The following is a 13001-nucleotide window of genomic DNA, read 5'->3' as shown; positions in this document are numbered from 1 at the left end:
CACTGAATCAGGAGAACAAGGCATATAGTAACAGAAATAATATACGGTGATCAACTGTGAAAGACTAAACCAGTATCAGCAGAACAAGTCTCCAAGATATCCACAAGGGACTCATGATGAAAATGCTGTTCACAGTCAAAGAAAGAACTATTGGAGTCTGGGTGCAGATCAAAGCAAGCCATTTTCCTCTCTATTGATTTCATGAGATTTCTATCCTAAGTGTGAAATTTGTCTTCTATCATCATGTGAACAATTTGGAAATAGGTATTACTTGAAAATATGGGTATGACTTATATCAGACTATTTCATGCCTCGGGGGGGGGGGACAATAGAGATGGAGAAAATCTGAATTTTATGATGTCAAAAAACAATTGTCAAAAATGATTTGACTTAGCTGGAAAAAAAAAAAAGATTAGAGCTGGTTCCAGCACACCCCTGGGGATAAGCCAAGCTTTGGTCTTTCCAACTCTGCCATTATGCACTTTCTTTCCCATTCCCTGATCACCCTGTCTTCAGAGGAGAGTGAAAGGAGCTCTCACTAGATTTGGAATCAGAGAACCTGGAGACTTGGGTTTGAATCTTCCTCTGCTCCTGCTGAGAAGTCCTTTCACTTTACTCACTTTCAGCTACCTCATCTCTAAAGTGAGGCCATTGGACTGAATGACTTTCCAATCTAAATCTTATTATGCTAATAGCCTCTTGAACTGCTGGCCCAATTTTTTCCCCATCAAATCCCCAGAAAAATTTAAAGAAAAAGAAGGTAATAGAATGGTGATAGGAAGAATATTGAATTGGAAATCAGAAATTTTGGGTTCAAACCTTTGCTCTAGCTCTGTGAACTTGGGGAAGTCATTTTACTCAGCCTTATCTATGAAATGGATACAATGGTATCACTCTTACCCATTTTACAAAGTTGTTGTGAGAAAGAAATGAAGTGGTTCGGGTAGAATACTTGTAACTGTGATCTATTATTACATTGTTATTGTCTGGTAGATGTTTCTAAACAGAGAAATGTTGGCCACCAAGTTACCTCTCACAGGAATATTTTCATTTGAAGATTTTTTTCACTGTGGAAAGGTTAAAGGTCTCTTAGAGAAATTCTGAACTGGGTGGGGAAGGATGAATGGAAGTTGCAGAGGGACAGATTTATGCTCGAGATAAAGAAAAACTTCCTGACAACCAGAGTCATCTCAAAGTGGAATGGGGCTGCCTTAACAGGTGGTGAGCTCCTTGTTGCTGGAGGTCTTCCAATAGGTGGGAGGACTACTTGCCAGGGAAATGTAGAGGGGATTTTTGTTTAGCTTCAGGCAGGACCAGATGTGGCTCCTTCCGACTCCTGAGGCTCTATATTCTGGGAGCAGCATTCTCACCATTTCCCAGGAATCCAGAAAAGTGCCGCAGTCAGCTAAATAATAAGAGCCCATCATTAAATTTTCAGTGTGAGTATTTGTACCCTGGAAATGAGCAAAATTCCAAATCTGGGCTTGATTGATACGATGGAATGATGGGGAAAGTGTTACAAATGTAGATTAAAATTGCAGCTAGGTGGATAGAGAGCCAGGCTTAGAGATGGGAAGTCTTGGGTTCAAATCTGTCCTCAGACACTTTCTCTCTCTCTAACCCTGGACAAGTCACTTCACTCCCACTGCTCAGCCCTTACTGCTCTTCTGTCTTGGAACCAATACACAATACTGATTCTAAAACAGAAGGTGAGCATTTTTTTAAGTGTTTAGGTAACATGGCAGATAGAATGCCAGGTCTGGAGTTGGGTCATCCTGGGTTCAATTCTGGCCACAGACATAACCTTAGACTTAACCCTGATGGCCCAGCCTTTGCTACTCTGAGAATTTATTATTTATACATTGTATTAATTCCTGTATATTAGGGAGAATTGCTGTGAGTTCCTGTGTCTGGGATCTGGGTCAGAGATACAATCCGGGCTGATTCTTTTTGCATTTTCTTTGCTCTTGGGAATCCCAAAGAACGTCTTTCTTTTTTTGCAGAATTTGGAGAAGAGTTTGGGGAAGGGCTGAGGGTCTGATGGATGGCCTCTTAATTAGCGCTCACCAGTTAAAGATGTCTGGGGTGGTCAAGGGTGGGGCCGAGTAATGAGCTGCTAAACATCTACTTATCAGGCTGTCCGACCCAACTCAGGTCATCCCTGGTTCCCCAAGAGCCATGGAGACCTCTACCCCTTTATTGGTGATGATGCCAGCCTAACTAATACGCCTGATATAATCAGTACATTTATATTCTTACCCCAAAACAAGTCCCTTCAGATAATTTTATTTATAACACCAAGTGTAAACCTTAAAATTTCTTAGACTTATGAATGTTGGAAATTTCCCCATTGGGAAATTTCATACTTGAAAAAATTTCCTACTGATAGTAAGAACTCTATTGGAATATGAAACTCCTTGGCATGGGAGGATCCTTCTCCTCCCTACTTAAGACTACTTTAGGACAGAAACCTTTTGCTAAACAATGGAAAGGGCTTTGACCTATGCTTAAGCATAGAACAGGAAGTTCTTTGAGTCATGATTGATTTTAGAATTGATACAATAGAGATACTTGGAATGACAGAACCAGGTCTTGGAAACTACAATCTCTACCCTACTCATAGTAACAGGATTTAGGAAGGGCTGCAGCAAAGATCAAGATTTAATTATTTGAGAATATGACCTTCAATAGACATGTGCAAAGGAAACAGACCTCTGGGCGGTCCTGGGTTAAGCTAGAGCCACCATTGGCACAGGGGAGACATTGACAGTGATTGGTAGATGTGAGAACTGAGGGGAGGGAACTGAGATTGTTGCCTTAAAGATAGTGGGGTCTGAGGACTGAGGAGGGTGGCTCTGAAGGAGGGTGGCTCTGAAGGAGGTTGATGCTCTGAAAGAGGGCTGAGAGGAGAGAGGTCCTGGAGGGAGAGCTCCTGGAGAGGTCTTGAAGGAGGCTGTGGAAGGAGAACTCAGGAGGAGTCAGGAGGAGAATTCTCTGGAAACATTTCTTGAAAGGAGGCTCTCTTGAAGGTGGAGCCTGAGGTTGGCATGAGAAGCCTTACCTAGAGAGATCTTGGGTGAGTGATGAAACCAATTGACTGATTTATCTCTTAGGACTGAGGTCTAGGTCTTATTGGCTTGAGGCCCTTCATTCTTATTCCTTTCTTACTTTCTCTCTTTTTCTATTGATTAATCAGTGTATTATAAATTAAATTTCTCTATAAAACCCAGTTGGCTTGGGCATATTCATAAATTGGGAATATATTCCCTGGCGACCATCCTATATTTATGTAAAATCAAGACACAGTAGAAAACATATTTCAGCGGTCATAATTGTCATATATTTCCCTTGCTCCCAAACATTTTAATTATCACAGTTTATGGCTCCCACTCTCTTATCTACAACTATTTAATGCTCAAAACTACTTTAAATCTAACACAAGGCAGAAGGTAAGAGTTTATAAAATGAGCTTTAAAAAAAAATATATATATATATATTGGCATTCGTTGTTGTTGTTGTTGTTGAGTCGTTTTCAGTTATGTTTGACTTTTTATGACCCCGTTTGGGGTTTTCTTGGCAAAGAGTGGTTTGCCATTTCCTCCTCTAGCTCATTTTACAGATGAGAAAAACTGAGGTAAATAGGGTGGAACGACTTATCTAAGGTCACACAGTTGAGTGTCTGAGGTCAGATTTGAACTCATGGAGATGAGTCTTCTTGACTAGCACTTTCCCCACTGTGTTATGTAGCTGCCCTGTCTTGAGGATATGTTTTAAATTTTATTTTGGTAAATATTTCCCAGTTACACAGAAAACATTTTTAATATTCATTAAATTGTTTGAGTTCCAAATTCTCTCTCTCTCCATCTTGAAAAAGCAAATAATATGACATGAATCATACATGTGAAGTCATGCAAAGCAGACTTCCATATTAGCTAGCACATTCCTACCCTCATCCTCCAAAAAGCTAGTTGTAAACATTTAATGGCATTCCCCTGCTGAAATCACCCCTCTAGTTAAAGGCTGGATCTTACTCTTAGCTCTGCACCAAGGGGGCCTCAGATTGCCCCCACACTGAGCTGTGGGGCCAGTCCAGGAACACAGACAGGGGGCATAAGAGTACCAAATGGTGCTGGAGCCAAGGGTTGGGGCTGGGAGGATTTGGAGACAAGGTGGAACCAATTAATTGATCAGCCAATAAGTATTTGGATAGAGCATTGGGCTTGGAATCAGAAAGACTCATCTTTATGAGTTCAAATCCATCCTCAGAAACTTCCTAGCTGTGTGACCCTGGGCAAGTCACTTAATCCTGTTTGCCTCATTTTCTTTATCTGTAAAATGGGTCAGAGAAGGGAATGGCAAAACACTTCAGGATCTCTGCCAAGGAGACCTCAAATGAGGTCACCAAGAATAGAACACAAATGAAACAACTGAACCACCACCACAATAATTGCTCACTGTGTACTATATGCTGAATAAAACACTGGGGATGCACAGAAAAGCAAACATAGTCTCTCTGTCCTCAGTGGACAGAGCACTGGACTTTGTGTCAGAAAAACCTGGGTTCAAATCCTGCCTCAGACTCTTTAACTAGCTGTTTGACCCTGGGCATCAGGGGAGGGAAAAAACCTCAGCAACCTCAGAACAAACAGACATTGATATAGTTCAGGCTCTTTTCTTTAAAGCTTCCCTTCCTGCCTCCAACACTCCTCTCCAATTCATCCTGTACACCAGAGGTGTGGAACATAGGTCTATTAGCAACATGTGGCCCGCAGCACTCTCCAGGGTGGCCTGAACCCAATTAAAATGTCATTGGAATATAATAATAATAGTATATAAAATAATAGAATAGAATAATATTAACATACAACATATAATATAATAATATATCATATGTAACGTGATACAATGATATATAAGATAATATATAATATAACAATATATCATAATATAATATAGAATATAATATATAATATGTAATGTAATACAATGATATATAAGATAATATATAATATAACAATATATTGTAATATAGAATGTAATAATATACAACATATAATATATAGTAATATATAATGATACAATATATAATATAATATATAATATAATAATATATAACATAGAATATGTTATAATACAATAGTATATAACATGATATAATAATATAACATATAATATACAAAATAACACAACATATAACATAATATAATAATATACAACATATAATATATAATACAATATAATATATTACATAGTATATAATAGAATATAATAATATATTACATATTATAGAATAATATAATAAAATAAATAAAAATATAATAAGGCATAGATGATATTAATTTGTAGTTTTCTAAGTCAATATGCAGCCCATAGGGATCCTTATGCACTATTTATTGACCCAATTTCTGCTTGAGATTTGACACCAAAGCTCTGCAATGCCACCAGACTAATTGTCTTAAATCATTGCTTTGATCTTATCCATAAAGGTAGCCTGAGAGCTGGTCAGATTGAGATAGGTGAACTCTAGAGTTCCTTCAGATTATTAGTCTTATGATTTTAATTATAATAATAATAGCTAACATTTACATCGTGCCTACATTATTTGTATACACACACACTCACACATATATAATATACATGTATATGGTGCCAGAGACTGTGCTAAGCACTTTACAAATATCTCATTTGACCCTCACAACAACTCTATGAAGTAGATGCTATAATTATCCCCATTTTACAGTTGAGAAGGCTAAAGCAGAGAGAGGAAAATTTTGGCTTACCAGGTCATACAGCTAGTGAATGTTCAAGGCTGGATTTGAACTCAAGCCTTCCTGCCTCCATGCTCAGAACTCTATCCACTGTGCCACTAGCTACCTAGAAATGGGGAAGTACAGCTTATTCAGCAGATAACAAATTCAGGAGTCCATAAGAACACAACATCTTGAATGAAATGGAAGAGGAATAAATGGGAACATTCGTTGCAAAATGCAGGATGGGGAAGGAGAGACCTGACACCCACAATAAATTTTTTCAAGAGTTTTTAGTGGGTTGTGGGATGTGGAAGTCAAAGAAGGATAGTGAGATTTTAGGTAGAGAACTTCCACACACCCAGAACCAGCAAGTCAATAATCCTACCAGCTACCATCTTGGTCAGATTGTATGTGGAGAGCTGTCTTCAGTTTGGGCTACCACTTTATTGGAAGAAACTTGATAAACTGGTAAGAATCAGAGTAGGGTGACCAGGATGATGAGGGGATCAGAGACCATATCATAAGGTTTGAGTAGAGGTATTAGAAATGCTTACCCCAAAGAAGTAGGGTTGGGAAAGAATCCTGCTTCCAAAGCCCAGTCTCTCTCCATTATACCTTGCTTCTGTTTCACTAACTATGGTACATTTGAGCAGAATATAGTTTCTTTGATTATTTCTTTAAAGTTTTTTTAAACCCTTACATTTTGTCTTAGTAACAACTCTAAGACAAAGTGGCAAGTGTTAGGCAAATAGTGATTATTTCTTTTAGTCATGTTTGTTTTTATTCTTTTCCAATCTGTGATTTATTTCTTTTCCTATCTGAAATCATGATTGTGGCCCTTGCTTTTAGAAAAAAAAAATTCAATGATAGTTTCTGCTCCAGCCCCTTATTTGAATCCAGTGTTAACTCTGAATCTTTAAATGATTTTTTTAGCTGTTGAACTTAGTATTTGTTAACTTTTAACTTGTTATTTTTTAAAGTTTATTTTATTTTTGTTGTTGTTTAGCCCATTAATCACTTCTGACTCTTCGTGATCCTATTTGGAGTTTTCTTGGCAGAGATTCTGGAGTGGTTTGCCATTTTCTTATCCAGCTCATTTTATAGATGAGAAAACTGAGACAAATAGGGCTAAGTGACTTGTCCAGAGTCATACAGCTAGGAAGTATCGGAGGTCAAATTTGATCTCAAGTCCTCCTGACTTTAGGGACAGAACTCTTAACTCAGAACACTGAACACTTAGCTGTTTTAGCTTTCAATATATTTCTTGTAAATAACAAATTGTAGAGTTTTGATTTCTGTTCCAGTTTGCATGCTCTACTCTTTTATGGGCAAATGCTTCCCATTCCCATTCATTATTATGATTGTTAGGTTTGCTTTTTTCTTCATCACATTCTATTACAATGGTTCCTGTGTTGTCCCCATTCCATTCTTTACAAGGAAAAATAAGGTGAGGAAAGAGAGGAAATGAAATCTATAGTTGGAATAATTTCATTCCAATTCTCATCCCTTTTCTTTTCACCTGTTCCAGACCCAGATTACTCCTTGAATTTTTGTCTTCTCTCTTCTGATTCCCCTCTTTATTAGCATCCTTCAATTGATAATATTTATCTTCCTTCTGGATATTCTTCCTGCAATTCTATCCTCTCCTTTAAACTCCTCCTCTTCTCTTTTCCTTCCTATTTATTGTATTTCTTTCCACATTATACTCCTTTCCTATCTGTTCCCCATCACTAACCTTTCTTGGCTTAACAATAGTTTGAATTATGATATGTCCCTTCTTTTTATTCCCACTTTCATGTTTGTTTAATATTCTCGTGTCCCAATTATAAGAAATAGTAATTCCTTATCCAATATATTTCTCCTTTTGTTTCCCCCCACTTCTCTCTTCCTCTCCCTCTCTCCCTCTTTCTATCCCTCCCTCCCTCCTTCTCTCTCTGTCTCTCTCTCCTCTCTTTCTTTTTAAACAAACAAAACTCACATTCAAGCTTTGAATATATCTTTCTTTATTCTCTTTTTGACCCTTGAAGAAGGTAAGATTCTGAAGGGTTAATAGCTTCTTCTTCGCTTTCTAGAATGTGCATATTTGATCATTATTTATCCTTTTCCAAGTTGTTCAAACTTGTTTATTTTAGGTTTCTTCTTGTCTTTTTCATTCAAAGCTTCAACTCAGGCCTGGGTTTTTCAACAAGGATGCTTGTAAGTTATCAATTCTATCAAAGATTCATTTCCCTCCCTTAAGATTATGCTCAGTATTATATGATGCTATTCTTGGTTGTAGATCTTTTTCTTTTGCCTTTTGTAATATCAAGAGATACCAAGCTTTCTTTTTCTATCTGGTCTTTCCCCTCTCCCCCCATAATCTTTCATGAAACAGACTGTGGTTCCTTGGTATTATTTTTTCCCAATCAGTTTGAAATATTTTTTCTTGGATTTGGAAGCTCTGGAGTTTGGTAATCATTTCTGGTTGTGTTAAATTTTAGTTTTCTTTCAGGTGGATTCTATTTTAATTTTGCCCTTTGACTTCCATAGTTCGAAGAATTTTAAAAAACGATTACTTGAAATGTAATATCCAGGTTTTTTGTTTTCACTGGGATTTTAGGGAGCCCAGTGATTTTTATATTATCTCTCTTCATATGCCAACTAATTCTAATTTTATTTTTTTGTTTTTTGACATAATTTATCACTGAAATTTGAGTTCTGTTTGCTCCTGTGTTCTTCAGAATATGCCTGATTTGGGTAAGGTTTTCTAGCTTCTGCTCTAAACTATTTATTTTTCTTCCAAGTTTTTCTTTAAGAGCTTGAATTTCATTTTTTCTCTCTTGCTCATCATTACTCCAGTGGTTCCCTATTAGTTCTAGGATCAAATGCAAATTGGATTTAGCATATGAACCCATCACAACCTGACCTCAACTTACCTTTCTAGCCTTATTACCCATTATTCCCTTTCATGCTTAATGTGGGCTAGACTTTTTAGAGCACCTCATACATGGTACTCCATCTCCCATCACCATGTTTCCTGGATGTCCCCTTGGCATAGAAGTTATATCCTCTATCTTTTAGAACTCCTAGTTTCATTTAAGGCTAAATTCAAGCATCACCTTCCACATGAAGGCTTTTTGGATTACCTCCCTCTCCCCAGCCTTCCTTCCTAAATCAAGTTGTGTATATTTTGCATATACCTATATACATACATGCCACAATTATTCCCATTATACTGTAAATTCCTTGAGGAAAGAGACTTTCAGTTGTGTCCTTATATTTCCAGTGTTTGGCACATAATGGGAGTTAAATAAATTCCTGAATTCCTTTTAATAGGTCTTCCATCCATTCTTGGAGTCCTTGTGGTGAAGCTGTTCTCTCTCTCTCTCTCTCTCTCTCTCTCTCTCTCTCTCTCTCTCTCTCTCTCTATCTGTGTGTGTCTCTATCTGTCTGTCTCTCCCCACCCCCATTCTTTGCCCTCTCCCTCTTCCTCTCCCTCTCTTTTTCTGGGATCCTGTGGAATTTTTTTCCTGGAATTTCATCCTGGGTTTATCTCATCACTGTATTAGCAAATTTGTTCCATTTATTTATGCCTTCAGTCTCTCCATGAGGGATAGCTGACACAGGTTTTCTCCATACTGATTCACTAAAAGTTCTCTTGGTTCTGCAGTTGCTTGAATGATCACTCTGATTCCTCAGTGGATGACTGAGATGGGAGGTGGGATCCCAGTAGCACTGATTTCTCAGTCTTTGGCCTTGGGCTCAATCTGAGACACCAAGGCACAACCTGTGGAGAAGGTGATTGAGTCATCGTGTCCTGTCTTCTCTTTCTGTCCTGGGTTGGATAGCTGCCTGGAACCCTGCTTGTTTCCAGGCTCTGCTGCTTCTAATAGTTTTGGATGTTTGATCCTGCCCTAGCATAGGCCCTCCTCCATCCAATGGTCCTGGGGAGATGGAGCCCAAAGGGAATCTCCTGAAGACTCCTGGATGGGAACCATGAAGCAGGATCCCATTTTCTTTCTTGTCTTCTCCCACAGTTCTGGATGGGGCTATGAAAGGGAGGGTGGACATCTTGTAGTAATTCCTCTAATTATAAGCTGATATCTTAGTTCTATGTCATTGTATGTTGCGGGGAGGGGATTGTCTCAACCAATTTTTCTCTTATTTCATGTATTCTGTTTATTGATCCTTTGCTTCTCTGCTATTATTTCTGAGGTCGCCATAGAAGGAACTGGGCTCAGATGGAAACTACCCGAAACCCTCTTTTCTGGAGGTGGCCCAACTCTGCCCTCCAACACTCTACCTGCTTCTACTCCAGATTTTGGACTGCATGAAGTCCTCGTATAAACACATGGCCTGGGAGAGGAAGGAATGGCGGCCCAGGAGACCCATCACCCAAAAGGAAAGTCACCGCTTTCCCTGGGGGCCATCAAGGCTTCTTTCCCCAATGGGGTGAATGTGTTTCAATCAATATAATGTGAACGGGTGACAAATTTAGAAGCAAAGCTTACCAAACAATGTAAATCAAATTAATGGCCCTTCCAGTGAAATCAATTGCTCTAATAGAATCAATTGAGGCACATAGTGCCCCTTCTTACTGCATTTAATCTTACCCATCAGCCTCCAGTCAGGGAAGAGAGAGACCCCCTGGTCAGTTGACTTCTTTAGGGTATCCTTGTCTCTGATGCTTCTCAATGAGCCAATAAGGTGAAAGGAAGAGGCCTGGGGGGGTGTAGCCACTTACAGGGCTTCCCCAGATCTCTGGAGCTCCCTGACTTTTCTTCTCCCTTAAGGAGACTCTGATCAGGTTTTCTGGTTGGCCCAATAAGTCATAAAAGGAAGTCAGGCTACTGGATGTAGAGAGGGCCCTGGGGCAGGGTGCCTTTTGCCTCTTTTTTCTTTTATTATTTTGATCTTACACATCATTTCCAAACACAACAAAAGGAGGATTCTATAGGAAACCTTGAATTTCCATTTCAGACTTTCTTAAAAAAAAAAAAGAAACCAAAAACATTTTTCTTAGTTTTTTTACCTTTTATCCCCCCAATTACATGTAAAAACAATTTTTAATCTTTGTTTTTTTAAACTTTGAGTCCAATTCTTCCCCTCCCTTCCTCCCCTTCTCTTCTTCAAGACAGCAAGCAATCTGATATAGATTTTATTTTAATTTTTTTTAAACTTTAATTTAGGATATTTTCCCATGGTTACATAATTCATGATCCCCCCACCCCCACCCCCTGTTCTGTGCTCCCCCCTCCTGAAACTGACAAGCAGTTCCACTGGGTTATACATGTATTATTGTTCAAAATCTATTTCCATGTTATTCAGATCTGTAGTAGATCAATTTTTTAACATCAAACCCTATTAATATAGATTTTACATGTATAATAATTATATGTTATTTTCAAAATGGTCCCACTTGTTTTCTTTTGAGCATTAAAAAAAGTTACACTAGTCTCAGGTACTCCATCCACTCCCAGAAAAAAGGGAAAAATATCCTAGTATCAAGAAGGTATAATCAAGGAAAATAAATCCACACAATGACCATGTCCAAAAAATATGTCTTCTCTAGCACTTAGTGTCCATCCCCTTCCATCAGGAGGTAGGAAAAATACTCATCATGGATCCTCAGGAAACATTCTTTTTATTTTTTAATATTAATTAATGTTTTTCTAAATTCATCTTTCATATGGCATAATAATATTTTGTCTCATTTGATTTGGCCCTGCATTTTAGTCAGTCAAGATCTTTTTGGATCCTAATTCTCTCATCCTTGGTATCCCTACTGTCTTTAGGTGGTCTGCAAATTCAATATCTGTGGGAGGCAGCTGGATGGGATAGTGGGTAGACTTCTGGATGTAATATCTGAGTTCAAATCCTGCTTCAGAATCACCAGTGAGGTGATTCTGACCAAGTCACTTAAACTCTTTCAGACTTAGTTTCTTCATCTGTAAAATGGGGATAGGAGCACACTGCCTGACAGTAGTGAGGACCTAATGAGATAATATTGAAATAATGCCTAGCTTTCTTCTCTTCTATCATCAATTCTAAGATGGAGTGATTACTTTACCTCAAATTTCCCATCATTTCCACTCTAGTTACCATGCCCCACTCTTTCTATTAAAAATTTTTTTTGGAGGTGGGGAGTCTCAGATCTTTGGGTTTGGGTTCCTCCCCTGGAATATACTCCTTCTAGGATGGTGGCTCTGTGTGGTGTTTCTTGACTATATTTTCCTTGTCCTGACTAAAGACCTGCTGTTATTATATATATGTAAATATATATGTATGTATATGTATGTGTGTGTATGTATGTGTATTTTCAATTATTAAGCATATATTTTTCCACTCCTTCCCCTTCCTACCCACTGAAAAGAGAGAAAAAAGAGAAAGGAAGGAAAGATGGAAGAGAGGGAGGAATGAAGGGAGAGAGGTAGAGAAGGAAGGAAAGGAGGGAGGGAGAAGGGAAGGGGAGAAGGAAGGAAAAAAGAAAGGAAGGAAGGAAAGAAGATTAAATTCTTGGATCCTAAGCACAATCAAGAAAAACAAATTCTCATGTTGACCACATCCCAAAATGTACTCTTATTCTGTGTTTCAGTCCATCATCTTTCTGCCATGAGGTATGAAATATTTTCTTTATCAGTCCTCTGGGATAATGGCAGGTTATTTAACTGATCAGAATTCTTAAGTCTTTTAGAATTGTTCATTTTTACAACATTGGTGTGATAATATAAATTGTTTTTCTGGTTCTGCTCACTTCATTTGGCATCAGTTCATACAAGTCTTCCCAGATCTCTATAAATATCTCTTAATTAATTTTTATGGCATAAAAGTGCTGTTGTTCATTTGTTTCAGTGGTGCCTGACTCTTTGTTACCCCATTTGGGATTTTCTTGGCAAAGGTACTGGAGTAGTTTGTCATTTCCTTCAGCTCATTTTACAGATGAGGAAACTGAGGCAAACAGGGTTAAGTGACTTGCCCAGGGCCACATAGCCAGAAAGTATCTGAGGCTAGATTGGAGCTCAGCAAAATTAGTTTTCTGAACTTTGGATCTGGCACTCTACCCACTGTATCACCTAGTTTCCCAGCACAATAGTATTTCATGACATTTATATACCATAATACCAAACATATATACTATAATTAAATGACAATTATTGAGTAGTCTTTTAGTTATTGATTATCACTAAGAAAAGAGCTGCTATAAATATTTCTGTATATATAGGATCTTTTCCTTTCTCTTTCATCTCTGGTCTATAGCTCCATTTAAAAAAA

The sequence above is a fragment of the Monodelphis domestica genome, chromosome 1 (genome assembly GCF_027887165.1).
Source record: "Monodelphis domestica isolate mMonDom1 chromosome 1, mMonDom1.pri, whole genome shotgun sequence".
Taxonomy (NCBI): Eukaryota; Metazoa; Chordata; class Mammalia; order Didelphimorphia; family Didelphidae; genus Monodelphis; species Monodelphis domestica.
This window is presented reverse-complemented; position numbering follows the sequence as displayed.